At 35.8% G+C, this 26,951-nt stretch overlaps 1 protein-coding gene across 5 annotated transcripts in view; it reads right to left on the minus strand.

Annotated features, from left to right (window-relative positions):
* LOC125270583 (telomerase protein component 1-like) overlaps nt 1-26,951 on the minus strand; it is a 118,778-nt gene that overhangs the window by 88,746 nt on the left and 3,081 nt on the right. For 3 of the 5 annotated variants that reach the window (XM_048194330.1, XM_048194325.1, XM_048194331.1), the window contains exons 4-5: nt 24,811-24,958; nt 3,305-3,393 (exon numbers count right to left, since the gene is read on the minus strand). The gene's annotated coding sequence lies outside the window, so the exon portion shown is untranslated. Of the gene's footprint in view, nt 1-3,304; nt 3,394-24,810; nt 25,048-26,951 lie in introns of all 5 variants that reach the window. The other 2 variants (XM_048194326.1, XM_048194327.1) reach the window with 2 other exon arrangements.

The raw sequence follows: 26,951 nt of genomic DNA on the forward strand, positions 1-26,951 counted from the left end.
GCATTTTTAAGACGTTTTAAGGCCAACAAATTGGATAACAATAGCTTTAAACCATGTCAACAAATACATGCATGCACAGTTTTGAGGCAGCTTTAATCGCATGTTTGGTAATTTCATGACTAAACTTACAACAGAACAACAACGGTCATTGCTCGTAGTTTCTTTTCGCTTTATTTAAACTATAATAAATTATGCAGCGCGCCGGTGCATTTGCGCATGCAATTCTTAAGTGCGCGCCACGAGCACAGTATAAAGGCTGACTGGATATTCGTGTAAATTTTTCTGAGTTTTACCGAGTTTTTACTGCAGTTCACTGTTGTTCAAGTGAAGCTCCCTCGTAGTCACCTGTAGCGTACCTTTTCCGCGCATTTGACTCGACAGTTAAAGACCTGGGTGTTATATTAGACAGCAACTTGTCCTTTGAAAATCATATTTCATATGTTACAAAAACAGCCTTCTTCCACCTCAGAAACATTGCTAAGATACAGAATATGTTATCTATTTCTGGTGCAGAAAAGTTAGTTCATGCTTTCATAACGTCTAGACTAGATTACTGTAATGCATTATTAGCTGGTTGTCCTGCTTCCTCAATAAATAAGCTACAATTAGTACAAAATGCAGCTGCTAGAGTTCTTACCAGGTCAAGAAAATATGATCATATATCACCAATTTTATCATCTCTACACTGGTTACCTATTAAGTTCCGTATCAATTATAAAGTATTGCTAATGACCTATAAGGCTCTAAATGGTTTAGCTCCTGTGTACTTAACTGATCTTCTATCGCCCTACAAGCCTTCACGCTCTTAAAGATCACAAAACTCTGGACTTCTGGTTGTACCTAGGATATCTAAGTCCACTAAAGGAGGGAGAGCGTTTTCACATTTGGCTCCAAAACTCTGGAATAGCCTTCCTGATAATGTTCGGGGCTCAGACTCGCTCACCCAGTTTAAATCTAGATTAAAGACGCATCTCTTTAGCCAAGCATTCACATAATGCATCTCATATCAGATCAATTGCACATGACTATCTTTGCTTAATGTTATGAACAGCAGCTACGCTAATTATTCTCCATTTGCTTTTCTGTGACTAGAGAGGACTTCAGCTTCAGTTTGGATCCAGCCTCTTAAGAAGACCTCAGATGATCAACACCTATGAAGAGACGGCGCCAACTGCTGCGAGGATTTCAGAAGACGCAATCATCTGGATCAACATGCACATTGCCCAATTTCTATATCCTAATTATTGTTAATGTAATTCATTTTTCCAGGAGCTCATTACTTCTACGTTCAGTTAAACTGCTAACAGTGATTGTAAATGAATTGCTTAAATTATAACATTATTTGCTAACTGCATTCTTTAAATTGTATTGTTGACATTCTCTGTAAAGCTGCTTTGAAATATGTATCGTGAAAAGCGCTATACAAATAAATGTGAACTGAATTGAATTAAAGCTCCTCTCTACTCTTTAATTAAGACATAATTTTGGTAATTCCAGCAAATATTTTTTTCTTTTACTTCTACTTTAGACAGACTCTTTTAAACAGCCTAATAACTTTAAGTTTAAAATGTTGCTTGGAAAATTATTATAATATTATAATAACTATTACCTAGCTACTCATTCTATGGAAAGGCTGCAGGGTCAAACTTCTTGTGTTCTTTTTCTAGCAAGAAAACTTCAGGCATGCTCAAGGCTGATACAGTTAGGAGGACCTTTTTAGTTTTGTCTCCAAACTTCAGTGATATTTGAAAGTATATGGCTAATATTCCAACATTAAATCAAAAGATGTCTCCATTTGCATCCACAGGGGTCAATGGCCTAAAGCCCAGAATATCCACTGACCCTAGAACCACCCTGCTGATGATCCAGTTCCAAGGCTGTGTCCAAAATCTGCAAAATATTGCCTTCAAAGCAGTATATGAAAATGGGAACAAATGCCCAAATCTAATAGCATGGCATCATGTCAACTGAGATGCCTCCATATGGTTAGTTTTTTTGAAGCCAGCATTATCTTTTGCTGCCTATGATATTCCATAATCTGTAACTGAGCTGAATCGAATCAACATTGAACTGACTCAAGCTGAATAACAACACTGTTGTCCTCAGCAGAGCTGCTTATAGCTGAATTGAACTTGTTTAATAATGAAGAACTGAACTGAATTGAACTATTATCTTGCTATAGCTGCTATACAGCAGAATTTGAATTCATCTCATATTTAAGTTTGCATCATTAACTTTACTATTTATTACTGTGAAGATGCTTTGAAACAATTTCTATTGTATAAAGTGCTATAAAAATAAAGGTGACGACGATGTAAAAAATAAAAATAGTATCTGATGGAAAGGTTGAAATAAGTATTAATTTGATTCACAAATGGGCTACTGGTGATTTCATTTTTACTTAGAAATAAGAATTGTAGTCATTAAATATTCACGTGGTCATTTCTAGATTTCACCTGAAATTGTCTGAGATAATTTGACAATGACAAGATGTCACATGGAGCCCTTAAGGGGACATGGTGGTGGAAAACATATTAGATAGAAGGGGAAAAAATTATATTTCAATTTTGCGAGCGAGTGATCTCAAAGTCTCTTTGAAAAGTCTTTTCAAAGTCCATTTCTCACTGTTTTTTGGGTGAAGTTGTGAAAACATTGAAATACTGTATACTTTTTTTTCTGCCTGAAATCTGAAACCATTTCTTTAGAAGGTACCCTTATACTAACTAACTAACTAAAAGACTGAATATGTCCATTTTAAACAAAGCCTTGATTTTCACAATTTAGAAAACAGCCTGTAAGTATACAGACTGACTAAATAATTTACAGCTTTTAAAGGTTTGTTGTGAAAATGTTGAGTGCCTGGATGTGCAAGTGACTCTGGTTCGAAATGGAATATTTAATGTATGAAATGCCCATCAACAGACGAAAAGCAAATATTTTATTTTTTTATCTGGTTCATTAAATAAACATCTTTAATCCTTTATCATGCCAAAACATGCCTACAACATCAATTTGAAATACTACCGTCTCAAAATGTAATCCAGAATTACATGAATAATGTATGTGCTCTGTAAAAGCAGAGCTGGGTACATAAACAACATAAATATGACGTATCTATGGACATCTCTGAGGGGCGGATCAATCTGCACATCGATGAGCACTGCAGTCACACTTCCCTTATCATGCATTCCACCTCTCTAACCTTTCAACCGGCTGGCATTTGCGTTATATGACACCAAGTAATGCTGAGGATCAACAAGATCAGTGAAGCAAGTGTTGAATAGTTAGATGCCAAATGGCTCACCTTGGATGTCGACGTGAGTAGGCGGGTGCAGTAAAAACAGAGCTGTCAAGTCGGACGATTTCCACTTCACATAGTGGACCCAAAGAGATCTGTAATACATGAAGAAAGGTATCCATTAGCATTCATCTCAATGGTATTTGCTCAACTGGTGGAACTGTAAGGGATACACTTTATTTTGATGATCCCCTTGCACCTATGTTTCACCTAACTCTCATTAGAGTATTAGTTGAGTATTAGTAGACTAGTAGGCAATTTCAAAACACTGCTTCATGATGAAGCTTCGAAGCTTAACGAATCTTTTGATTCAAATCAGTGGTTCAGAGCACGTATCAAACTGGCAATGTCACGTGACTTCAGTAAACGAGGCTTCGCTACCTTATAAGTGTTTCGAAATTTCAATGGTTCACCACTGACTTTGGTAGTTTGATGCACGCTCCGATTCGAAACAAAAGGTTTGTTAAAGGTGCCGTAGAATGTCTTTTTGAAAGATGTAATATAAGTCTAATGTGTCTCCTGAATGTGTCTGTGAAGTTTCAGCTCAAAATACCCCATAGATTTTTTTATTCATTTTTTTAATTGCTTATTTTGGGGCATCATTAAATATGCGCCGATTCAGGCTGCGGCCCCTTTAAATCTCGTGCTCCCATCCCCCGGAGCTCGCGCTTGCCTTAACCAGCATAAATAAAGTTCACACAGCTAATATAACCCTCAAAATGGATCTTTACAAAGTGTTCGTCATGCAGCATGTCTAAGCGTGTAAGTATGGTATTTATTTGGATGTTTACATTTGATTCTGAATGAGTTGATGATGATAGTGCTCCGTGGCTAAAGCTAACATTACACACTGTTGGAATAGATTTATAAAGAATGAAGTTGTGTTTATGAATTATACAGACTGGAAGCGTTTAAAAAATGAAAATAATGACAGTCTTGTCTCCATGAATATAGTAAGAAACAATGGTAACTTTAACCACATTTAACAGTACATTAGCAACATGCTAACGAAACATTTAGAAAGGCAATTTACAAATATCACTAAAAATATCATGATATCATGGATCATGTCAGTTATTATTGCTCCATCTGCCATTTTTCGCTATTGTTCTTGCTTGCTTACCTAGTCTGATGATTCAGCTGTGCACAGATCCAGACGTTAATACTGGCTGCCCTTGTGTAATGCCTTGAACATGGGCTGGCATATGCAAATATTGGGGGCGCACATATTAATGATCCCGGACTGTTACGTAACAGTCTGTTCTATTCGCCTGTTCTTCAGAGGTCTTTTAAACAAATGAGATTTATATAAGAAGGAGGAAACAACGGTGTTTGAGACTCACTGTATTGAGTATCATTTCCATGTACTGAACTCTTGTTATTTAACTATGCCAAGATTCAATTTTTAATTCTAGGGCACCTTTAAGCTTCAAAGCTTCATGAAGCAGTGTTTTGAAATCGCCCATCACTAGATATTGTTGAATAAAGTTGGTATTTGTTTTTTTGTGCACAAAAAGTATTCTCGTCGCTTCATAACATTAAGGTTGAACCACTGTAGTCACATGAACTGTTTTAAATACATCTTTAGTAGCTTTCTGGGCATTGAAAGTGTTAATTATCTTGCTGGCAATGCAGGCCTCACTGAGCCATAGGATTTTATCAAAAATATCTTCATTTGTGTTCCGAAGATGAACGAAGGTCTTACGGGTGTGGAACAACATGAGGATGAGTAATAAATGACAGATTTTTTCATTTTCGGGTGAACTAGCCCTTTAAGACTTAGAATAAGTTGACGTACTTGCAAAGTTACTTATAGTCAGTATAATGTATTAAGCAGACAGTCTACTAATACTTTAATGACTGCCAGTTCACATGTAGTTGCAAAGTTACTTATAGTCAACAGAATGTCTTAAGGAGACCATCAAAATAAAGTGTTACCAAAGTAATATTTGAAATGGATTTAATGAAGTAGATTTAATGAAGTAGTAGTTTAATGAAGTAATGAAGTAGTAATTTAATGTAGTAAATAGTATTTTCCATCAGTTTTAAGCGTAGTTCGACATAATACAATATTTCTAGTCATTACTTTGCTAAATGGAATAAATAAATAATATATGCATGTGGCCTCAACCAGACGCATTAAGAATTGCATAATGTATGTGTTTCAAATCACATCATAAGGTGGTTTAAACCTTGGAGGGCATTTATACTTGGTCTTTTCATGATTGAATAGCCATCCAATCAGTAAATCATCATGATGTAACTACGTCTGGAATCAAACCTGCATCCTTTCCGCCACAGCTCAAGAACTTCAGGACAATATGCTGCTCTAGTGTTTATATTGCTACTTTTCAAATAGATTTAGGGAGCAATCTGGCTGAAATGCAACTTCAGCATCTGCTTTGCGTGCTTCACACAAAAGCAGTCATCCTTATCAGTGTTTTACAATATCACTTCGCACTGCATGAAACACATTTTAACAGTACTTTTAAAGTAAACACCCCAAAGGCAACTGGCGGGAGCCATCTCTGCTCACTACTGTAGTTTCAAAGGGTCCCACAGAGAATGCAACAAGAAGTTTAGAGCAGCAAGAAGGTAAGAGGAGCTTGACTGATGCCTCCAAGGGGGAATACAAAATTCATCCCATGGTAATCTCCCAGGATGCCTGTGTTTAAAAAAACAAGGTACTGTGTGCATATAAAGCTCATTCAAACTTTCAGCTTCTTGTTTGTGTAACTAAATCCAATTAGAGGCAAACAAATTCACTAAACAAGCTTAATTGGCCAAGTGACTTAAAGGGTGCTTGGCAGGCTCTAGTTAATATACGTAATTGTCGGGCTTGCTTTGGGTTTCTGCTCAGCATTTTAGACTTATCTTTTCCTATTTTCTTTCTTTAAATATCTTTCCATCATGATGGGCACATAAAAAAAATCTCCTTAAGACAATGTCTATATTAAATTTGGGCCGTTATTGAAAATAAATCTCCCTCTCAGATGCTGCTCGCAGAAGTGGCCGTCTATTGCTATTCTCTTACAATATAACTCATGCTTAGTGGTTTATTGTAAATCTTTAGATATTATTGAGGGGGAACAAGCTTTGCATTGATCCAACCATTAATGATTTCTATGGATCATTGAATAAGACTGGAAATAAATTGGATGGCTGAAATATGAGGATATGAAGTCAAGGTAAAAACTAGGAGAAGTAGCAAATGTAGTACAAGTTTAGTAAATCATTTTCAAGATATATTAGTTCAACTCAACATTTACAAAAGTAAATTAATTTAGAGTATGATTAACATTACTACAAGTAAAATATTGACTCAAAGTCTTTAGAAGCCACAGACCTAAAACCCACGCACACATCTACCCCACTTACCTATAGAAAACTAGCTGTGAAGTCAACTGACCTTTCTATGTGCAGTGATATATGAATTCAATTAAGACAGTCATACATATTCATGAACATACAAAACACTCCCACGTGCATTGGTGCACAAACACTCACACACAAACTCAAAGAGAGTGATGATAATGGTAAGAGTAGTGACTATGGATGGCATAGTGTGTTAAAGAAAATGTAGCTTTAATTAATTAATTCAACAACTTCCATCATTTTTTAAGAATCTTATTTTCAGGAACAGTTCTTTACTGGGAGGAAAGAAAAAATCTGTTCTGTTGAGTATATTCAAACTAGTGTAGTAAAGTACAGAATTGTGCTTGTGTTTATACTGTAGATAGGTTAAAACATCACTGAATGTTTAATATTTGCATGTTCAAGCACAGAGAAAAAAAAAAGCAATGTCAGATGACAAAAAATGTCATAAAAATGCAGAGACTTCCTCACTAGAATGATCACAAACCAATGCCACATTAATTTAGTCATCCAAACAGTTTTGCCGCTACCCTCTTAAAAAGGTTTCAAAAGGGGGTTTAAGAAGCAATATGGTGGTGATGGGAATAGATGGAGGGAGATATAAAGGTTCATTGGGGTCATCAGGTGGACAACCTCTTTTCTTGGCGTTTTGATTATATAGGCCCACGATACCTCCAGAGGGCTCATTGGCGACATCTGGCATCCCAGGTGTGCCCCCCTCTGCTTTTACCCCCCTCTGTGCCTCTGTTGTTGCGGGGCCCAGACAATGTCCCTCCTCTTAATCCAGAGCCGTCGACTCGCCTGTTCAGCGGCACTGGAGAGTGCCTTGACAGCTTGCCATTGGGCTAGGCCTTGGATTCCTAAGTCCTTAATTAATTTGATGGCAGATCTACCAACGAAGCCTCGACAGCCAACTACGACCAAGTAAATCTTTGCTTTCCAGCCATGTCGTTCCACATCGGCTGCTGGCTCAGCACACTTAAGGCTCTTGCGTTCGTAGGCCTCCTCCACAGCATCCTCCTAGGGCACAGTAAGCTCTATCATATACACAGTGCGAAGTGAGGAGGACCAAAGCACAAGGTCTGGTCTAAGATATAGCTACAATCTCGGATGAAGAGCAAAGCCTCTGATTCAGGTAAGCTGAAAGCTTCCAATCACAAATTCCATCCAACTGGCCAGTATCTGGGGTCTTCGCTTTGACCTTCCTTTCCCCATCCCCCTCAAATTCATTCACTGCAGCACGAACTGAGGAGGTAAGGCATTGATGAAAGTCTGTCTGGTCTCCAAAAACACTGCAAGAGACTTTAGCACTTGGTTATGCATCAAGCTTACCTTGCAGCTAACCAATATTTACTAAACATACACAAACCAACCAGGTACTAAATGTGCAGAATTTGTGCTGTGCCATATTTAAAATAAGCCATTGGTGTCATTTTTTATATAACATACTTGCCTCCTTTCTTTGCAAATTTGACTCATAGATTGTGCTTTATTTACACAAATCAGTGGAACTTGCTGTTTAAATTAATATTATCCAATTACCAGCTGCAGAATTACATTTTATTATAAAGAGGTGTTTGTGTATATTGCCTATTGACCATGACAGTATTAATTTATTAACTGATGGCAAAGAGTATTATACCTGGGCCGGACATACAGTGCTGCTTGAAAGTTTGTGAACCCCTTGCAGAATCTGTAAAAATGTGAATAATTTTAAAGGTGCCCTAGAATTAAAAATTGAATTTATCTTGGCATAGTTAAATAACAAGAGTTCAGTACATGGAAATGACATACAGTGAGTCTCAAACACCATTGTTTCCTCCTCCTTATATAAATCTCATTTGTTTAAAAGACCTCCGACGAACAGGCGAATCTCAACATAACACCGACTGTTACGTAACAGTTGGGATCATTAATATGTACACCCCCAATATTTGCATATGCCAGCCCATGTTCAAGCATTAGACAAGGGCAGGACGTCTGGATGTGCACAGCTGAATCATCAGACTAGGTAAGCAAGCAAGGACAACAGCGAAAAATGGCAGATGGAGCAATAACAACTGACATGATCCATGATATCATGATATTTTTAGTGATATTTGTAAATTGTCTTTCTAAATGTTTCGTTAGCATTTTGCTAATGTACTGTTAAATGTGGTTAAAGTTACCATCGTTTCTTACTGTATTCACGGAGACAAGAGCCGTCGTTATTTTCATTATTAAACACTTGCAGTCTGTATAATGCATAAACACAACTTCATTCTTTATAAATCTCTCCAACAGTGTAGCATTAGCCGTTAGCCACGGAGCATAGCCTCAAACTCATTCAGAATCAAATGTAAACATCCAAATAAATACAATACTCACATAATCCGATGTATGCATGCAGCATGCATGATGAACACTTTGTAAAGATCCATTTTGAGAGTTATATTAGCTGTGTGAACTTTGTTTATGCTGTTAAAGGCAAGCGCGAGCTCCGTGGGCGTGGAGCGCGCAATTTAAAGGGGCTGCAGCTTAAATCGGCTCATATTTAATGATGCCCCAAAATAGGCAGTTAAAAAAATTAATTAAAAACTATGGGGTATTTTGAGCTGAAACTTCACAGACACATTCAGGGGACACCTTAGACTTATATTACATCTTTTAAAAAGACGTTCTACGGCACCTTTAACAAAATAAGAGGGATCATACAATATGCATTTTTATTTAGTACTGTCCTGAGTAAGATATTTTTAAGTATTTTACATAAAAAATGTTTACATATGGTCCACAAGACAAAAAAAATAGCTGAATTTATAAAAACGACCTGCTCAAAAGTTTGTGAATCCTTGATTCTTATTACTGTGTGTGGTTACCTGAAGTTCTACGACTGTTTTTTGTGTTTTGTGATGGTTGTTCATGAGTCGCTTGTTTGTCCTGAGCAGTTAAACTGCCCAATATTCTTCAGAAAAATCCTCCAGGTCCCAAAAATTCTTCAGATTTCCAGCATCTTTTGCATATTTGAACCCTTTCCAGAAGTGACTATATGATTTTGAGATCCATCTTTTCACACTGAGGACAACTGAGGGACTCAAACACAACTATTACAAAAGGTTCAAACATTCACTGATGCTCCAGAAGGAAACACGATGCATTAAGAGTCAGGGGTGAAAACTTTCGAGCAGGATAAAGATATCCAGAATTTTCTTATTTTGTTTAAAAATCTTAAGACAAATTAAGTACAATATTCCTTGATCTTCAAATTCAAAAAGTTTTTATTATCGAGTTTCCTGTGATGATCAGACTAGGGCACAAACAACAAAACCACAAATTTCACGGCCATCAGCAGCTCTTTCTTTTACAGTCCAGCTTTTTGCATGAAATGTGACACAGGCACAAAACCCAACATAGAACAAGTGAGCACAGCTCCTCTCTGGCATTATTCACAGAGTCTGCAGCGCATTGGATTGGCATGCTGGATTTGTCCCTGCGTCCCCCAATTACCTCTGTTCACGCTCCGCAGTGCAGTCGTTGTCCTCCTGCTGCGCTTTTGTCTCAGTACAAATTTCACAGTATCCCTCTGTGAGTTACCATTTCAGTGCCACCACTGAGCACTTAAATGCATTTGTTTGTGTCGTGGGCTCTTATGTTAACACGGCTGTTACTGTCAGCTCGCCGGGAAGAGAGCAGTCACACGGATGTAAGGGTTTAGACAGCATGACAGTGATCAGGCGAAGTGGGTGGGTCTTGTTTTCAGAGCGTTTTTAGAGCAGTTCAACAGTAATGAAGAAAGAGAGAGAAAGAAATGAAAAGCCATTCACAAATTCATGTCTGAAACCACTAAAGATAGCAGATGGTGTTTCATCACACCTTATTTCAAATTGGAATGACTGGGTGACCGTTGTTTACACATGCAGTGGGGTCTAAAAGTCTGAAACTATTCCTATTTAATTCTGGAAATGAAAAGTAAATTCAAAAAGGATTTTGAAAATAAAATAAAAATGTATTATATTTAGGATTGTTTTTCATTTTTAATTCAACGTTTCATTCAAGTTGCTATGCAGTGAAAATTGTAATGAAAATGTTGGATCATTGCAAAGAAGCAAAACAGAAGCATTTTCACTAGTGGCCTTTATACCTCTTTATTATTCTGCATTTGTGGGGTAATTTTAGTTGAGACATTTATTCATATATAGGCAAATTGCAAATGCTGCACTTGTGAGTTACTGTAACAAAAGCAATTTCAGTTGAGTGAGAATAAAAGCTTAAGAATTCACACAATACTATCTAGAGCATCATAGTAAAAAGACTTCAAACTGCAGAAATTTCCGACCGGTATATTGCTTGCATTAATCTTCATTTGGATCTCTTGGACTCCCCAGAGGCGATATCCATATACATATGCTGTATTTTCTCTAACTTTCTCTTCCACACACTAAGAAACACAAAAAGTATAAATTACACTCAATGTTCATTTTATGGAAATGACTTGTGCTAGTGCCAATGAGTAAATCTCCTTTATTACAGCCGATTGGCTTCTAGGCTCACAGTGAGATCATAACAGTGAAGGCTTGCATTTTTATTGCCGAAGCTGATGGGACAGGAGTTTACTGCAGCACTGGGTAAAACATGGACATATGTTACATATTCCCAGGCATTACATAATTCCTGTAGATTGCTAGAAAGAGCTTCCAGTTTCATGCGTGATATGGATTGATCACACTGTTTTATCAATTTCTTTCCTTTCAAGATTGCATTGTGGATTATAGGTTAATGATTTTAAAATAATTTAAAATATTACATGAAACAAAAATTCTAAATACTTTTATTCCGCAAGGATGCATTAAATTGAGGAAAAGTGACAGTAAAGATATTTAATTTGTTACAAAAAATTTCAATTACAAATAAATGTTCTGTCATGACAACTCTCGGAGTGTTTGGCATGGTAATGGATATGACAATGTTGATATGTTTGGTCTTGGCGGAATAGATCTGCTACACTGCTGCTGCTGTTGGTTATTGCTGTTGCTGCTGCTGCTGCTGCCAATACATACACGACACGCTGCTGTAAGCAAGTAAGACATGCATACAGGTGGAGCTGGGGAAGGTGGAGGGTTTCTGAAAGTGGTACAGCAAATGCTGACCAAGTATTTGAAGGTTGAGCATTGAGCTCATTGGCTACTGATACAGCAGGAACCAATCAGCTGCGCTCTAAAGAGAATGAGGTGATTGCAAGCAGATTCAGTTAAGGACCTATCAGTCTGTGCCATCTAGAGTTTCAAAACAGAACTTTGTATTTCTTTTGAACATTCTGTTCATCAAAAAATGTATGTCTGTTTCTTCTGCTTTCAACATTAGCCACGTTTCCACCGCAGCAATTTTCCCTAGGAACTATGGACTTTGTGGTGGTACTCAGTGTGTTCCGACTGGTGGCACCAGGGTCTAAATGAAGTTCCGGGTAAAAATTTCCCTCTCAGAAAGTCCCTGCTCATGAGGTAGTACTTTTTCAAAGTCCAGGAACTTTCAGGTGTGGGACTTGGGCACTGAACATCCTGATTGGTTGAGTTCACGCAGCATTTTATTTCAACCAGTCTGTTGCGGTGCATGCAGTAAGAGTTGTTAGCTATTCGAATCAACAACGAAGTTTAAAAAAATACAACCGATGGACCGGTGAGGAGGTTCAGGATTTATTAAGCTTATATACGGAGGACAAAATCCAGCAGGAACTGGAAAGTTGAGTGCAGTCCTACGTCAACAGACTTAATCTTCATGGTACTTTATACCGCGATGGAAACACAGACAGCAACAGGTCTGGTGACAAAAAAGTTCCTAGGAAAAAGATTTCCTGGGACAAATTGTTCTGGGTAATTTCAGTGGAAAAGCGGCTATTGATAATATAAAGAAATTATTATTGAGCACTAAATCAGCATATAATGAATCAGAATTATTTTTGAAGGATCAAGATAAAGGATACTGGAGTGATAGTTGCTGAAAAGTCAGCTTTGCCATCACAGGAATAATTTACAAATTACAACAGTCATTTTAAATTGTAATAAGATTTTACGATATTACCGTTTTATTTTTCATCAAATAAATGCAGCCTTGGTGAGTATAAGTAAAATCTAAATGTACAAACTTTTGAATGTTAGGAGAATAGTGTATATAAATATATTTGATATAAAATAGCATAGAATTTTAAAAAAAAAACTAGTATGCAAAAAAAGGAAGATAGAGCATTACACCATTTTTAGCGAGATCTGATATTTAAATTTAATCAATTTCAGTCTTAAAATAGTAGAATCCTGCAAAATTAGTTGAACGCAGCACCCGAGTGTTGTTTCAGCCTAGTTGCTATAGATTTTATTATTTCTTCATAGATAAAGTCTTTGGATGATTTGAAATTTCCCAATGGTTTTACTGCTCGGCATCTGTCTAGTTAGAAATACCAAAGGCCATTCTTCAAGAGCTTCTGTCTGACCTAATTTCCAAGCTAATAAAACCTGGCCCTGACATTATTGTAAAAACCCTTTCCTGCAGTAAATCTGATTAGAACATGCACCAACAGAATTTGAATTTGTTGCCCATGCAGCTCTCGCTGTAATTCCCAGTGGAGTTATGGGTATGGACGGCTAATGGGCTAGTTTGGATGCTGAGGTCATCAGATTTAAGTAAACTACATTTTTTATTCTACCCTGAACGTCTCAGCTGCCATTGGAAGTATTTTAAGATGAAAGCAGAAGTTTACGAGTACTGAGTTTATGAGTACTATTCCAGTTAGCTTTGGGGGAAAAAGGCAGTGAAAAGGATGGTTGGATTTATAATTTAAGACTAGGTAGATGCTGAAAAAAAGAGAAAAAGTTGGAATATAAGAGCCGAGGGTACAGTATGCTCTTGATGTGTTATTTAATATACAATCTACATAAGCGTAAAAAATAAGCAAATCATCTCTATGAAAACTGTATGAGTGGCAACATATTACTTTGCACATTACGTGATGTATCTACCTGGAAGTTTTGGTGTCATTTCATGATTTGACATATGAATAGGGACAAAATCCCAGACTATCCCCCCTCAACATTCATCTTCACAGCTGGTGGAGATACACAGACTCACCTAACAGCTTTCACAGGGAGCAATTTAGAGTTTGTCCTTTTTCAAGCCCAGGAAACTACAGCTTTTAGGATGACAGTGTGATGTTTCAAGATGCTAACTGTGATAACCTTTTGCTCTGTCATTTTGAATCCTCTAACATGAATTATGGATTACGACTTCATTTTGTACCATGGTATAAAATATTCTTGGAAATGATGCAAAGTATGGAAATGTTACCCAGTAAGAATTACTGATGTGGCTAAGGCACCTTTTCTTAGCATTGTATAATATACACTCCTGTTCAAGAGTTTTGGGTCAGTAAGATTTTTTTTTTTTTTTTAGCAAGGATGCATCAAATTGATCAGAAGTGATAGTAAAGACTTACATTGCTACAAAAAAGAATCCTGAAAAAAAATACGTATCACAGTTTTCACAAGAATATTAATGAACAAAATTTATAATAATAAGAAATGTTATTTGAGCACCAAATCAGTATTGGAATGATTTCTGAAGGATCATGTGACACTGAAACATGAGTAATGGCCATTACTATAATAATGTTTCATAATAATGTATTATAATGATTTGCAATATTACAATTTTTACTATATTTACTGATCAAATAAATGCAGTCTTGGTGAGCATAAGAGGTTTCTTTCTAAAGCATTAAAAAAAAAACTTCCAGACCCCAAACCTTTAAATGGTAGTGTACATAAATCTGCAAAATAGTACCTATAATCCATCCAAAAATGTAAGTTGTGTCATTCTCTAAATACTGTGGATGTTCTTTCAAAACAGATGTTTCAAAACATCTGTCTCCCATACATTTATATGTGCGACACACATATTCTACATCTTTTTTTTTTCTGTGCAGCATAGAAATAAACAGTAACAGCATGAAGCATGTGCTCCTGTCCTATACATCTATGAATATGTGTGACAAACATTCTATACATATTTTGTTCCACCCCTGTATTACTTTCCATGAAACATAAAAGGAGACATTAGGCAAAATGTCCAAGCTTCTGTTTTCCATACACACAAAGTGAATGGTTATTTATACTGACAAGCTCAAATAAATAAAAATGTTAAGCAGCACAACTGTTTTCAACATTGATAATAAGAAATGTTACCTGAGCAACAAATCAGCATATTAGAATGATTTCTGAAGGATCATGTGACACTGAAGACTAAAATAACGATGCATCACCAATCAGCTTTGCATCAATAAATATGATTTTACAATATCTTAAAATAGAAAAAAGTTCTTTTAATTTGTAATAATATTTCACAATATTACTGTTTTTACAGTATTTTTGATTAAATAAATGCAGCCTTGGTGCACATAAGAGATAAAAAAAACTTGTAATGTTTCCAAACTTTTGACATGGTACTGTAAAATAGGTTGCAAACAGCATTTTATGTTGACTTTAAATGTGCATGTCACTGATTGCAGCTGGGACAGATGGCATTTCAAGACCCCTTTCGACATTTTTAGCCTTGAATAGAGAATGTCAAACACATGAAAGGTCAAATATGCTTCTCCTAAAACAGCATTATTTTTGTTTTTCAATTAGAAACATGAACTATTGATAGAACAGAACAAACACTGCATTTTTCACTTGAATAAGATCTCAGGTTAATTTTGTAATTATCGCCAAACCTGGCACCATCTCCAGACATAATTTCAGGGGCCATTTATTTTACCTTCTGTCACTGTTTCCATTGTCATTTATAGTCCTGTCTCCCTTTTCAAGAAATTAAGGTGAAATATGGTTACTGTCCTTCCCACTCTAAAGATTTTTCAATAGGATATGCTCAGAGATAAACCTATGAGGAATGCATCCTCTATACTTGATACTCACTGTGCTTTTTAATAACATATTTCATTTCTGCGAGTGGTTGTTAAAGTGTGTTAGCTAAATAGAGATTCAGATCTTTCAATGCTACCAGCAAATCCCAAACAGCTATTCAGGTTTAGATTTGTTTTAACAGTGAAAGAGACAATATATACAGTTATACACAGAAATCCCCGATCCCTGCAATCTTCTTCCATTCTTTGCCAGTCTGTAGGTTGATTGTTTAACAGTTAAGAAACATGCATTTTAAAAAGTGTGTGTGAGTGTGAGTGTGCATTTCAATACCAGGGTTATTGTAGTTAACTAAAACTATTAAGTACTATTAAAACATTTCTGTTAATTGAAATGAAGCTGAAATAAAATCAAATATAAATATCAGTTACTAAAAAATGTGAAATTTTGCCTTAACTGAAATAAGTTTAAGTTGAAGCACTAAAATAACAAGAAATAAATACAAACTAAAACTAACTAAAACCTAAATAAAAATAATTTAAACCTAAAAAAAAAAAAAACTTTAAAAACATAAAATGACAAAATCACATAAAAGTTAAACTAAAATTAACATGAAAACTAAAAATATTAAGATAAAAGCTAAATCAAAATGTTAACAAAAGTAATACAACTAAAATAAAAACTAAACTGCATGCTAAATACACTACAAAATTAAATACTTAATAATAAAATATACTGTATATATTTATATGTGTATGTGTGTGCGTGTACATTTTCATTTTATGCTAATGATGCTTTAATGACTTTTAAATATAAAAATAGAGGGTTTGTTCACCCCAAAATAATACAAATTCTGTCAGTGTTTTAATCCTGTATGACTTTCTTTCCTTCACAGAACACAAAAGGAATTGTTATAGGGGACCAGGGACAGACGTCACTATTAGCTTACATTATTTGCAGAAAAGAAGCTTAAAAGCAATAAAATAAGCCATGAAACATCATGAGGGTGAATAAATGATGACAGAATTTTATTTTTTGTATAGTAACCACTCCTTTAAGGCTCTAAAATGTCAACTGATTGCTGTGTTTTGCAGTGTAGATGTTGCCATGCATTTTTAATGTTTTTTTTGCTTACAAAGTAGGATAAAGCAGAAGTAGAGTAGAGAGTAAGTAGAATGTCTGAGCCTCAGTATCAGTACAATGAAAGTGGATGTTGATTTACAGTATACTGCCAAATGAATTCAACAGAACATAGTAGAACATCTCTCAAAGCACACCAATTATAAACGACTCACACAGTCGTATTCTTAACAGTACCCCCTAGAAACTAATATTAAGCACTATCCCACACACAAGTCATGTGATTTGGACCTTTCACACTGCACACTAAAGTTAGCTTCAGTTTGTCAGCCCTGATCAATTTGAGTAAAGGATTTGTGGGTGAACTGGGGTTCCTGCTGTAAGCTTTCTTCCAACTAATTATGTTCCACTCTTTTTTTCTCTCTCTTTATTTTTTCCCCCCAGTTTGAGCTACTCAGTTTCCACCCTCCAACGGATCAAACACCCCGTGAAGAACACAGCCTCGTCTGTTTTCCCTTTGGAGAAGAGAGATAGACACCCTTCAGGGGTCAAACAATTGCTCTTAAAACTGCAGAGTCAAATATGCACCAAAAGATTCAAACTGGAAGCACTTCAAATAAAGAGGAACAACTGGGTGAATCAAACGAAGAGAAACTGATCAAATAAATTACATTTTTTCAAGATGTTTTTTTTTTTGTACTGTGACATTTTCATGTCAATTATATTCATTATTATTATTATTATTATTATTATTATTATTATTAATACAGTAAAAAAATAGTGTAATTAAAGTAATAGGAATCTAATGAGAATCACCAATTGACCTAGGAGCAGAATTATTTTTAAATCCTGGAGCATTTATGAAAGGGTTTCTTCTCGAATGTCTAATGTTTTAGTGTAGTGATTTTTATCATGATTATTTGTCAATTTATGTGTAAAATAAGGTTGTCACTTCTTGAAAAGAAGTAAATATTCTACAACATAAATTAAACAGCCATACCACAAACATAAAAATACCAAAAGACATAAGGAATCGATGAAAAAAAAAATTGCCTTGCAGATTGGCTTACAAATTTAAATCATATATTATACATATATATATATATATATATATATATATATATATATATATATATATATATATATATATATATATATATATATATATATATATATATATATATATATATATATATATATATATATATTAGTATCTCACAAAAGTGAGTACACCACTCACATTTCAGCAACCATTTTAGTATCTTCTCAAGCGACAATACTATAGAAATGAAAATTGGAAATACTTTAGAGTAGTCAGTGTGCTGCTTGTATTGCAGTATAGATTTACTGTCCTCTAAAAATAACTCAACATACAGCCATTATTGTCTAAATAACTGGCAACAAAAGTGAGTGCACCCTAAGTGAACATGTCAAAACTATTTCCAAAGTGTCAATATTTTGTGTGAGCACCACTGTTATCTAGCACAACCTTAATCCTCCTGTGCATGGAATTCACCAGAGCTGCACAGGTTGCTGCACAGTAAACTATTTGCGGGCTTTCTTGTGAGCCTCAGAGAGTTCTTTGCCATGAGGTGCCATGTTGAACATCCAGTTGTCAGTATGAGAGGATTCTACTCAAAGCACCAAATTTTAACTGCTCTAATTCAAGATATGCAAATTTGTATGGTCCTATCAAGAAGACAAAAAATGTATATTATGAATAGGACATGTGGCTTTGCATGGTTAAAAGACGTAGAGCTGTTATCACTTAGGGTGTACTCACTTTTGTTGCCAGCTATTTAGACAATAATGGCTGTATGCCAAGTTATTTTCAGAAGACAGTAAATCTATACTGCTATACAAGCAGCACATTGACTACTCTAAAATATATACAAGTTTCATTTCTATAGTATTGTCCCTTGAGAAGATATACTAAAATAGTTGCTGAAATGTGAAGGGTGTACTTTTGTGAGATACTGTTATATATATATATATATATATATATATATATATATATATATATATATATATATATATACACACACACACACACTGTACATTTCCCTACATACTTATTATTCTTGAGTGCTGTTCGTTGTACCATATCTCCCCCTCTTCAATGGATTCCACATTGCAGATAATAACTCACATGCCGATAGTAACCTCAGATTTTTCTTTCCCCTGTCTTCAAAATGGGAAATGATATTTCTAAATGACATTCAGAGGAGGGGGTTCAACTGCTGCAATTTTAGCTGCTGTTCCATGGGGGCAAATGAAATGTCAAAAGAATCTCATTTAGACTGAAGCGTCGGCGCTGATAAGGGAAGTCCTTCTCTCAGAATCTCCTAATAAATTAAAACACTTTTGAATAATCCAGCATTGCTTCGTCCCTCTGGATTGCTTTATGATCCTTAAAAAGTCATCAGTCTCTTGCAACACTCAGTTCATTCGTTACCACACTGAATAGATGGATTATTAGAATGGATTATTTTTCTGCGGATAATGAAAAACCTTGATTGTTTACAGACTCACTTGACAGGCTTCCCCCACTATTCAAAAGAGTTGAATGATCAAATGTTTGAAGACTTTAGCAGGCCATATCGACTCATTAATCGGCCAGATGACACATGATTATGGCCGAGTCCAAGCGATGATAAGACATTAGGCAAATAAATCAGAGGAATGGCAGACGGTGGAGAAAGGGAGCTGAATAAACCCTTAATGTAATGCTAATGCAGAAGCCAACTGCCTTGTTCTTTCACAGGCGCTTCAGTCACTCATCTACGGGATATTGTTGGTACATTTCATGCTCTGATTACATTAACATGGCTCTCAGACTGAAGCCCAATGTTTAAACATTTGCACCAGGACAGTAACATTTGCTCTCCCTCTATTTTAATAATGTTGCCTGTGCTAACATGTTAAAAGAAATAACTGTTATCTGTCTACCACTGTGTCCAAGACCAACTGAGCCTTAAACACTATTAATATGGGATTTTATGTTTAAACATGTAAACGCCATGCGAGTTACAATTATGTACACAAATCCAAATGTTTAATATCAAATGTGATATTAAAAATGTTATATATGTAATTAAGGCAACAAATTAATAAATGTGAGTATAATATCTGATGCTGCTTGATTTTGTTTGTATTTAAACATTACTGTTCAAAAGTTTGGAGTAAGTAGACTTTAAAAAAAAAAAAGAAATTAATACTATTATTAATCAAAGATGCATTAAAATTAATCAAGTGACAGTTTTCACTTGTGAAAACAATCATGGCCACCATATTAAAGGATCGTTCCAAACCGAAGTGCTCAAAACTGGCCACTTCAAATGGCCCTTCAGAATGAAGGATTTCGAAGGGTACAACTGATGGACACTTTGGGCCCCCATGATCCTTTGCACAGGGAAGGCATCACAGAATGGGTACAGGAGGCTCGGGGTTCGATTTTACCTATAAATGTATGTATAGTATTTTTCTATACTACTGTAATATTTATACGAGTTAGATTTGGTACATTAATTTGGTCAAAACAACATTGCACTTAAACAAAAATACTTTGCATCTACCTTTATCAGTCCATTCAAATGTTTCAAATACATAGGCATAATATACAAAATGCTGCGATAAACCAAATATAAATAAATAAATAAACTAATGTTAAACAAAAGGCGCAGCTTGCAAAATCTACTCATCGTTCAGAGCAGCGTTCTAAATGTGCGATGAAGGCACCTCCTTGATTGTCTTGTTAAGATGACGCAGAAGTGCGTTTAAAAAAAAAAAGAGGGTTTTTTTGACCCCTTCATCCCTTCGAAGCTCTCCGGAGTGTAAACCCCTTGAAGGGATTAGGGCATAGGGATGAGCCCTTCCAAATGGAACGCAGGGAAATCTTAGAATAGATTAAAATAAATGTTAAGTATATGTTTATGTACACTAGTAAACAAAACCATATATATTACTGCAAAAATCTCACAGTTGAAAAAGCTTATGTTGATAAGTAGCGCTGCCACAAATGTTGTTCAACATTAACTTCTCACTTATAACAATTCATTATGAGACTAGATGTACTGTGAGTAACAGTGTTCCATAAACTCTCTTTGGCCTTACTACACTTCCAATAAACTCTGGGAGAGACTTCACCACAAATTTCAAATATCAATTTAATAAAAATCAACTGCTGGGGGAAACACCTCCTGTAGCTCTTCACACAATTCAATTCAAAAGCCACCTACTGAGAGCAGCATTATAATATTTGATCACAATCTACATAATGACGACTGACAGCTTCCAAACGGATATAGTCACTGATGCTTTCAACTATAAAACAGAAATCTAATTTTTATTAAATGGAAGCAGCCCACAATGGGCTTCAGCTTTTAAATGTACACAGGCTAATAACATAAATCAGTATAACCTTATAGAGAAGCTTTTTATGGGTTTTATTTATATTATATTTGTGTAATGCACTAAGGGTTGCACCACCATCCACATTTCCATCTTCCCTAACTAAACTAGCTCAGGTGTTTATTCAGCCCCGAGGCTTTTTGAAAGAGACTGCCGCAATGGTCCAGACAGTCAGAATAATACAAGGAACAGAAATGTAGTAAAAGGATAAAGTGCTGATTAATATGATAAAATCTTAAAACTAATACTGCATGTAATTAGAAATAAGAGCACATGAAATGGCTTCCAGCATCACTTTACTCCTTCTGCATGATGATCATAAGCCAAGTTGGTATAGACCAAAAATTCTGATACACCCCCCCCACACACACACATCTCATCGTGATATAGCCAAAATGTATTATTGTTAGGCTTAATTGTTTACTTGACCCACCAAGTCACTCTTTGTACTGCATCATGCTTAATAAAAGCACATTGCAACAATATACTCTTCAGTTTACAGTTCACAAAGTATAGTTCACAAATTAGTCTAATAAGACATAACCCTCTTGCTGATATAATCATGGTCCATAGGGAAGGATACAACAAACTACCAGATGCATGTCTTTTTCTTTTGCTACTTTAAGCAAAGTCTCTTCAACACAGACTGAATAGGCCTATGACAACTGAACGATTGGATTTGTATTAACAAACTGTTTGCTGGCATCCAGTGTTACATTTGGTCATTGTTATTCACACTGACTTAATCAAGTGAATGTAAGAGCAAGGGTAGCCTGAGGTTAAGACTGACTTGATGGAAATGAATCATCTTCCTCACCACAATTATTAGTATGTAAAGCTGCGCCCTCCTGTTAAGCCTCAGATGTGTCTGTAAAAGGAGCCTGTTGTGCTGAAGTGTTTAGATAAATGGTGGCTTCATTCCTGTTTATGCTTAATGAATTTCAAGCATGTGAGATTTTATACATTTCTTTTCATACTTTTTTGAACATAAAGTGGGCTTAAATACAGTATTAAAAAAAAAAAAAAAAAACGACACAAAAAAAAAAAAAGACTTTGAAGCAGCAGTCGAGCAGATCTAGTCCGCCAAGCAGGGTTGCCAGGTTCTCACAACAAAACCCACCTAATTGCTACTCAAAGCTAGCCCAATCGTATTCAGGGGGGTCCCATGGTAAAAATGACATTCTGGGGGGTGGGGTAAAATCTGTGCTTCTGGCAGGGTTCCCCTGGTAAAATTCACATTCCAGGGGCTAAATACCATGTTATTTAAGGTAGCTTCAACCCACGGACATGAAAACCCATGGCAACAGTGTAAAAGTAGCCCAATTCCGTGGGAAAACCACAGACTTGGCAACACTGCCGCTAAGACCAAACCTATGTACATTCTATTTACATCAATAAAAGTTAGTTAATTCAAGAATCAATTATTGTTTATCATTCATTTTGGTCTATTTCTGCCAATCTCATGTTAATCTTGAGTACATATAGAGTAGTAGTGCATCCTTCATATCTCTGAAAAGTCTTTAGTTTTATCATATTTATAAAAGATACATACGCTGTAACGAGTCTTTCCGAAAACAGCCGAGCGACTGGAGGCATACCATGTGAGCGGAGCTAAAGAGTGATGAGCATGCGCAGCTTTTGCGTAGCAATCGTCTTTAAATTTTTCTAACAAGAAGCTAAAACAAATAAGCATCTAGAATGCCAAACGTTTAGCATGCACATGCAACGAGTGCTGAGGGAAGACAGGTGCTCAAACTACAACAACAAACCACAAATCGCAGTAGATCCTAGACAACTGCTGGTGTTAACTACCTGTCCAAGAGGAAATGGAAATAGAATCAGATTGATCCACAAGGTTGTAATTTATTTAGCCAACTAAAAATAAACTAAAACAAGCACAGCTCAGCTAGCTTTAAAATATTTCTTGCAGTGCACATTTTGTCAGCAGTTGAATTGCAGTGGAGTAAAAATAACTTAGCCTCAGAATTGCTAAAAGAGACGTGGGCATTTACATGTATTCATTTAGCAGATTGTTTTCAAAGCAAATTTCAGTCCTAAAAATGAAGGATCAAGGTTCTGTTACAACTTAGCCCACAAAGGATGACGAAGAGAAATGTATCAGTTCAAAGAGCAGAGTTAGCTTTCATTCAACAACACATAAGAGAGAATCAAGGTAACAGTGTGTACTTTAACAACACCAAACAAAGAACACAGAGAACTAAAGGTCTTAAATACACAAGATAACAAACTCAATGATAAACAGGTGTGCTCTAATCAATAATATAATGAATTACTATGACAACCAATGGCAAGCGGGAACATAGGAACAACGGTAACAGGAAACAAAGAAAAGCAAATTAAAAGTCCTTGAAAATGAAACCAAAACACAGGCAAAACATGACAGGTTCATTTTATTAATATCGTTCAGTATTAGAAAAACGAAATACAGTTTTACCAAGGGAGCCAAGGCATCAAACATCCACTGAGATGAATGGGAATGCTAACAGCTCTCTCAAGGTATTGCAAAAATCCTCAGCATATATAGAATAAGCGAGAAAGAAGTAAAGATAAAAAAATATGTAAGAGAAATCAAATAACAGTATAAATAAATGGGCAAGAGGTGATTTGTTAGCAAAGAGCAAGCAGACACAGAGACAGGATTTTGCAGCATATGGAACATGAATATGCAAATGAGCACTGTAAAACAGGGGTGGTGGGTCGAACAATTACAAACAGACAAAAGATGAAGAAAAAAAAAGAAAGAACAGAGACAGTGCAGACATTACCATGCAACAAGTATTAAAGCAGACAGGTATACCGTTGTGAAAGAAAAGTTAATTTTCCAATTAGTTTTAGACAAATATCATGGTGCACCTTTTCACATCTTTGGCTCTGTAATTATCTCGAAACAAGACAGCGGTGATATCAAATTGATCCAGAATACCAATATAAAGACTCTAAATAAGCTTCAAACGTTATAATAGATTCTCTAGTGTGGTATTAGTGGCATAGCTGTGACTAACAAACCTAAAATGAGGATACTATGCTGGTTTTATAAGTTGAAAATGAGTACGGCACAGAAACTTGTACTGACTTTTATCTGTGAACCACCAAATTGTTCCTCTTGAGACAATCTCATCTCAGTTCAGAGGATTCTGTCAATGTTTCTGCAAACTTTAGGCATATACTTGTATAATAGGATTAAACATATTGTGATATTTTTAAGCCCCAATAAACTCTAATAAGCGTACAACAATACATAAACACAACATGCCAATAAACATACAGTCACAATAATTTAATTTAAAAAAATGGCGAAATAAACCATCATAGTCACAATCGTTCATAAGACAAGTGTGAGCGAATTGCATTTGAGATCACTGATGTTAATTCTGTCATAGTGGTTTTTTGAGATTATAAAGTATGAATGACATCTAAGAGCTTTGAAAGAAAGATTTCCAAGGGGAAATAAAAAAAATCTAATTCACTGTTCCTCACAACAAGCTTTTGGTGCTTTTGTCATTTTCTCAATCCTGAAAGTAAAAATCAGTGTCCTGTTTTCTTGTATGAAAGACTCCTTTTGCAACTATCTGATGGAATTTTTATTTTAACCCTTAAAGATTGGACTTTGTGATTCTAGTGCTCCAAAATGAGGTCTGCTTCAAAGTGACGTTTTGACTATGGCACAACAGCGACGTTTGGTAGTTCTGGATAAATAAACAACAGTGAAAGTGTGTTGATATGAGATTCTTGGAAAGTCACCTGTAAGTATTTTTGAAATGTGAAATGTCTCCAGCTGCCTCTCGCTTTGTCAGAGAAACTGCTTGGGATGCACCCCGGGTATCAGCCTGTTGTCTGTTCTCTGCCTCACCCCATGATGGTTTGCATACAGAGAAACGGACAGATCCATCTGTTTGTCAGAGAATGCAGAGGTGCATAGGAAAAGGGAACAGACCTCACCCTCACACTGGCAGCTGTTTTGGTAGATAAAGTCTAAAGCTGGGCATAAAGGGAATTGAAAGAGTGATTGGTGCATGCTGTGGAAGTCAACTTGTAAAGATGTTAAATAGCAGAAAGAGATGGACAGGAGGCCTGGACCATATGTAAAGAGATTGAGGGGTGGAGATTGTATATGTAATGACCCAAAGGGATTAGCATGGATGGGCTCAAGGTTATACAGTCTTACAGAGTAGCTAGTTGTGAGTCAAGGGTTTCTGCACCCACAGCAATAAAGCAATTCCCCTAGATTTTGAGTAAATGGTTATCTTGAATATATTGTAATATTTCATCAAAGTTATTCTTGTTTACAGAATACATTATATGATTACAGAAATGGAAATTATTGTATCTGAAACTATTTACTGCCCAGGAAAAAAAAGAAAGAAAAAAAACATACTTCTTCATGCATTTTAGATGCTGATCATACATTTTTCATCATCTTCAGCCTTGAAATTGTCATTTGGGCATTTGTGTCAGGTGTCTTGGTTGTAGTAAATTGCACAAGGAAAATACTAATATAATCTTTAATGCTCAGGGAACACAGGAATATATAAACATCAACCAAGTTAAACTAAGACGACACAGAGCGATGAACGGAGGAAACTAATGGCTTAAATACACAGAAAGTAATCAACAGAACAGCGAACAGGTGTGGAAATCAAATCAGCAACCAAGGTAAATAACAATAAACAGGGGCTGTATCCGAAAACTCAAAAATGCTACCTTCGTAGGAAGCATCCCAAGACAGGAAGGCAACAAGGCACGTCCGAATCTAATGTCTGTCTCATGAGATACCTTCATCTGATCAATTTTTGAAGGCAGCATAGATGTATCCTTCACTATCTTTGATATAACACAATCCTGTGCTTTTTTCCATTCTGTGACATTGGAGCTAAAAATAAAGATGGAGTCTGAAAGTTGCGGTTGGTGGTCAGTTTGTGTGTAAATGTACATGTTTTACTATTGTTTTCCCCTTTTGATGTCATTTCTAGTGAGAAATTACTATTGTAGTAATTAGTTCTCGCCAAAGCTCGCTACCTCAGAAGTCTGTCCAAAATCAGTTTCATGAGGTACCTTCATGCGCAAAAGCTGCCTGCAGAGTCATTGCCTGAAAGGGCAGCGAGGCAACAAGTCTGCTGCCTAAGTTTTCGGTGCAGCCGCAGGGAAACACTGGCAAAACAGAAACAGGGAAAACCAAAACATAATGGCCCGGTTTCACAGACAGGGCTTAGATTGAGCCAGGATTAAACCTCAGTTCAATTAGGACATTTAAGTAGCTTTTATAAACATGGCTTAGAAAAAAAAAAAAACATTACTGGTGTGTATCTTGAGACAAAACAATGGCTCTGACATATTTTAAGATATGTCAAGTTGCTCTTAGTTAAAACAGCTCAAACATCCATTTTAGTCTAGGACTAGCTTAAGCCTTGTCTGTGAAACTGAGGGATTAAAACTGAACAGACTAAAGCATAATTTGCTTAAAATATAATAATAGCTAATAAAAATAAGAATCATTTAATGTCTCCTTTATACTTTAAATGAAATAGACAAATAATATTTAAAAAAATAAAATAAAAAAAAATTCGGTAGGGGTCTCAGAATTTTGGACCCCAGTGTATATAATTCGCAGTGAAATTTGCTGTTAAATCGACTCTATAATTAAATACAGAAAACACAGCATTTTTGTATAATAAAACATACAATGTAAGTAATGATTTGATACTTTAAATACCTTTAGCATAAAGGTGGATCGGATCAACATTGCTGTGTCCTGTTGTGGGATACTTCCTCAAGATTTATTTTTGTTCTTAATTTTCTTCACAATTTCCATACACTGCACAGCACCGGAGTTGTTGCGGTGGCCACTGACACTAAATGCTGAAGCAATTGTACATACAGTCCAT

The sequence above is a fragment of the Megalobrama amblycephala genome, linkage group LG6 (genome assembly GCF_018812025.1).
Source record: "Megalobrama amblycephala isolate DHTTF-2021 linkage group LG6, ASM1881202v1, whole genome shotgun sequence".
NCBI classification, from domain to species: Eukaryota; Metazoa; Chordata; class Actinopteri; order Cypriniformes; family Xenocyprididae; genus Megalobrama; species Megalobrama amblycephala.